Source organism: Mus pahari, chromosome 2 (assembly GCF_900095145.1).
Source record: "Mus pahari chromosome 2, PAHARI_EIJ_v1.1, whole genome shotgun sequence".
NCBI lineage: Eukaryota > Metazoa > Chordata > Mammalia > Rodentia > Muridae > Mus > Mus pahari.
In genome coordinates, this window is record NC_034591.1 from 103337854 (window position 1) to 103343411 (window position 5558).

The following is a 5558-nucleotide window of genomic DNA, read 5'->3' on the forward strand; positions in this document are numbered from 1 at the left end:
AAGTTTAATCATGAAATTTGCAGGCAAATGGATGGAACTAGAAAAGACCGTGCTGAGTGAGTAACGCAGGCCTAGAAAGGCAAACGCTCCCTCTCGTCTGCAACTCCTGGCTCCAAATCCCCAGGCACAATGATAAAACATGGAGTAGCCACAGAAACCAGCAAAGCAGAGAGGGGCGGTAGCGTTGGGGAAGCTTGGGAGGGAAACAGCAGGAACTGCTCACCACCCACCCTGGTGTCTCCTTCTGCCACATCTATGGATGGCCCATGGTGATCTGCAGCAAGCCTCAGAGAGCGAGCGGCATGGCCCCAACAATGAAGGTGGCAGGGCCAAGCATGAGTCCCAGGCGGAGATCCAGAGTTCTGAGCACTCTGAGTTCCCCCAGCCCAAGAACAGCGTCAGTCGGACACAACCCAGACGAAGTAAGCCCTCCCAGAGGATGGGACGTTCTACCTCAGTAACCTAATTTAGATACTCCCTTAAGGACAAATTCAGAGAGTTGTCTCTTAGGTGGCTACAGGTCCCACGGAGCTGACGGTCAAGGCTAACCATCAGAGATCCCAAGCGCCAGTCACGGGTAGGTCCTCCACCTTTGCCGCACAACTAGAAGGCGGCAGGGTTCATCTGCCTGTGAGAGCAAGAGCAAAGGCGACGCCCATGACAGAGCTTGCCATAGCTCTAGTGTATTCTGACTATAGAGGGTGGCGCTGTGGACTTCTCAGAGTAGCTTTGTTACATTAATGGAATTTCTTAGAAATTTTCAGGGTACGTTTCTTTTTAAACCTCCTGTATAAGAATCACTTGGAACATACCTGAAATGCAGATTATTAGGCCACTGTTCAAACCTATAGCATCAGAGGGTTGGGACCCCAAGCTTTACCTTAGTCCTTAGCCCAGAAGTCATGGGAATCATGGGTCTGAAATTCACTGAGCCATCTCAGTGGCCCTCATGAATTTTTATCTCCAGCGCATCTTATTTCTGTCTTTCGAAAGATTGTAGCCATGATGATCTGTCCAGGACCTGGAGGCTGAGAAGCAATTATCCTCTCACTGTCTGCCCAGCTCTTCCTCTGTTTCTTATTTCTTTGTCTTTTTCAACAAGGCTATCTGCAATCAAGATACAGAATTTGAGAAGTATAGAGGTAGCAGAGAATGGAGCCGGAAGTCATGGTTGAATATTGCTCTGACAGTAGAATGCTTGCCTCGCATGCTCAGGGCCCTGAGTTCCATTCCAGCAGGACATAACACATGGTGGCACATACTGATAATACTCAGCACTCAGGAGGTAGAAGCTGGAAGATCAGAAGTTCAAGGCCAGCCTTGACTACATCTACATAGTGAGTGTAAGGCCAGCTTGGGCTACACAATCTATGCCTCAAAAAGAATAACGGAGGCTGGCGAGGTGGTGAGGTGGGTAAGAGTGCTCACAGCACAAGCCCAGTGATCTAAATTGAATTCCTAGAACTCACTTTAAACAGCTGGATTTAGCTGCACGAACCTGTAACCCCAGCATTCCTATAGCAAAATGGGCAGTGGAGACAGGAGAGTCACCTGGAAGCTGGCAGGCAGCTAGTCCGAAGTGTCCAGGGAAGTCGAAACAAAAGAGGCCCTGCCTCAGATGGAAGGAGAAAACCATCCCCCAAAATTGTCCTCAGACAGATCTTTACTCACACATGTGAGGGGGTTCCATGATCACCAGCTCTGGGCCAGCCTAGGCTGCAGAGCCAAAAAAAAAAAAAAAAAAAATCAAAAGAAGCTCTTTCCTGTGCATAATATACCCCTCATATAGTATATACATGTCAAATGAATGTATAATTCTGACTAGCCCATATAAAAGACATACAGCCCAGGTATTTTATTTACAGGTTTGGAGCTATTTTGGCTTAAGTCCCAGCCATAACATCCCTTGTCACTTGCTGTTTCTCCTGGCCATGTGCTCACGGTCCATCTCCTCTCATGGTGGCCTCCTCTACCTCTGTGCTCTCTCTCTGTACTTGCACACCCCCCCTAGCTCAATTGATTCTCAAGTCCCACCTTTCTCCCTCTACTGCCCAATCACAGGCTCTAGTCTTTTATTGACCAGTTAAATGATGAGCAAGGTTTACCTAGCATCACTTGCCTCACATGAGGATCTGCTCTTAGAGGAGGGTGGGGCGGCACCACTGATTCTGAGAGCCAGTATTTAGCATCAGAGTACAAACAGCACCCGACCACCATCTGTGCAGACTAAACTCCAGCTCACCTACTTTATAGTAAGTCTCTAAGGCTCACCTGCTGAGATAGCTACGCTCCACTGTACAAGAACAAGAAATTAGATCAGGTAGAAATGGATAGTGATAGAAATAGAGCCTGTTTATTAAGAAAGATAAATGGGGGGGGGGGGGTTGAAGAGATGGCTTGGCAGTTAGAGTGAGTACTGTTTCTCCAGACGACCCGAATTCAGTTCCTACCACCTATGTCCTACCACTCACAACACCTTTGGCTCTGCAGGCACCTGCACTTATGCACATAAGCAACGTATGCAAATGTGCACATTCATGAGCGTTTGTGTATGTGCTCAAGAGTGAGCGCATGAGCGCGCACACACGGAAGCACAGAGTTGGAGTGGACCAGGGAGTAGGGACAAGTCCAAGACTCAAAGGCCCTGAGCCTGAGTCTCCAACTTTTCTAGGTCATTTACATAGCCCCTCCTTCCTTGGAGATTGGATGGGAGTTCTTGCTCTACATGTGCTATTTTGATGCGTACAGTCTGTGGTGGGTGAGGTTTCCTGTCTTCCTCGGCCATTGTTTTTTTATCTTCTTCATGTGCCAACTGCGATACCTCTGCTCTGTTCCTCTCCACAGTGTCACCTTAGGAAGACATCCCTGTTCAACTGTCCAGTGTTCTTTATGGGCAGGGCAGCTGGAGGAAGGAGTGGGAGAGGGCTTGCTTCAAGCTGAAGGTGGTAAGAAGAAAAATTCCAGTTGCAGCAATCAGATTGTCAGTACCAAAGACTGAGTCAGAGCCGGAGGCCGCAAGCAGGCTCTGAGCTGGTGAAGGCCCAACAGCGTTCTATGATCCAAGTGGAAAGAACGTGTCACAGCGGCGAGCAGGTGAGACCTGTCATCAGGACAGTCAGGTAGCTGTGACTATCTGCAGTCCACCTGTCGGGATGGAAAATAAATCCACACGGCTGCTCCCTGCCGTGGGATGCCTTTCCCATGCCACCTCCTGTCGGGCAGGTACATCTGGGCAAGTGACAGGGCCATGAGTATTTGTGGAGAACCTGATTGCTAGCAAAAATAATAATCATTTTAAGTGTTGTTGGGTGAGCTGTCATTTCGCATGAACCGGTCAGTCCCCACTCTCTTCTGTGCTCATTAATTAGGATGGAATGTTCTGAGATACTTATTTTGTCATTGCTAAGGTTAGAACTCAGGGCCTTACACATGATAGGAAAGTGTTTTACTGGCCACAGAAGAATTTGTTCACAATTAAAGGAAATGTCTCAGTAGATGAAGTCACGCATCGCAAGCATGATAGAGTCGAGATCCCCGAAACACATGTTTCCACAAAATGTTAGGCAAAGTGGCTGCCTGGAAACCCAACATGCAGAAGGCAGAGGTGGGGGTCCCAGGGCAAGCTGGCTGACTAGACTAGTCAAATCGGTGAACTGTGGGTTCATCCAGAGGACCTTCATTGATAAATAAAGTAGTGAATAATTGAGGACCAGTGTCGTCTCGTCTTCACTACATGTGTGCCCATGCACGTACATGTACCTATTCACATTCAAACATGCATACTCAGGCCACACATACACTTGGAAAAAAAATGTTAAAAGAATTTCAATCCAATCAAGTTAGACTCATTTGTTGTAGAAAATTTAGAAGCCCATGTAAACATTGGAAAGAAAATTATAATTGCTTACAATGTTACCACCTGTATATGGTGGTAACACTTAACACATTGAAGTGTAGCATCACTCAGGTTCTTCATCCATGCTGTGTAATAAGCATTTGTCTCTGTTTTCTCTGAGCCAGTGTCTCATGTAGTCCAGGCTAGCCTCACATATCTATAGTCCCAGCACTCAAGAGGTTGAGTGAGGCAAGAGGAACAGGTCCAACCTGAGCTACACCAAAAACTAACTAAATAAAGGTTCAATGGGTGAGAGCACTTGTGTCTGCATAAGGAAGGATCTGAGATAGAATCTAAGGAGCTCACAGGGAATGCTAGGTGTGGGGGTTGGGGAAGTGGTCCAGCCAGTTACTGTCACTGGCTGCTATTCCTGTCACCCACACGGTGGGTAGCAACTGTCTGCAACTCCAGTCCCAGAGGGTCTGGATACCAGGCATGCATGTGGTACACAGACATACATGCAGACAAAATACCTATACACAGTAAATAAATAAATAATTTTGTTTGGTTGGTTGGTTTTTTTCAAGACAGGTTTCTCTGTGTAGTCCTGGCTGTCCTGGAGCTCACTCTGTAGACCAGGCTGGCCTCGAACTCAGAAATCTGCCTGCCTCTGTCTTCCGAGTGCTGGGATTAAAGGCATGCACCACCACGCCCGGCTAATGATTTTTTAAAAATTAAAAAGCCAGGTGGAGCTGTGCAGATGCATACACACACAAGTGTGCATATACATCCAATTGTGCAAACACACACACACATTATGCTTTCTTTGCCCTATGCTAAGAACCCTCCGTGCTGCCCACAGGAAAAGAAGAAAAGCCCGGCCATCGGCTGCAGTCTCACATCTCCCGCTGTTCCGTAGAAGAGCAAGTCTGCGGAGCATCTAGCTGGACGGAGACGCCCCTGCCTGCCTGGGGCCCCTGGGCTGCAGGCTGAGGCTGTTTGCCCTAAGGCCCAGAGTCATTGAGGGGTCAGCAGGGTTTCTCAGCCCCTTCATCGCGTTCCACCCAACTCAGCACAGACGGTCAGCACTGCCCCTCTCCCCACCACCACACACCCCAGAGCTCCAGTTACATTGACTTAATAACACAAATTAATCAACGTATTTTCAGAAGTGAAAGGCAACTTTCTATTTCTTATTTGTGACCCACAGTAGTCCTAGCCCACATGGGGTAGGAGATGGATAACCTCCTGCAGTGTGAAATCACTGACATCCTGATGCTGCCTCCAGTCCTTCCGTTGCTATTCCTGTTGAGCTGGGTGTGTTTGTGCCATCTGTACAACGCGGTAAGGTATTCACCATAGATTAAAAGAGCCCTCAGCAACTTTGGGTGCCCTCGCAAGAGGCCACTTCTAGTCCCTTGAACCCAGGACTCATCCAACCCTCTGAGGGGGTCCCTGCAAGCCTCGAAGAGGTGAGAATAAAAACCTGCTTCAGCCAGGCAGTAGTGGCAGCCCATGCTTTTAATCCCAGCACTTGGGAGGCAGAGGCAGGCGGATCTCTGTGAGTTCAAAACCAGCTTGGTCTACAGGGCTACTTCTAAGATAGCCACGTCTACACCTGTCTTGGAAAACTACAACAACAACAATAACCACAAAAGGAAAGGAAAGGAAAGGAAAGGAAAGGAAAGGGAAGGGAAGGGAAGGGAAGGGAAGGGAAGGGAAG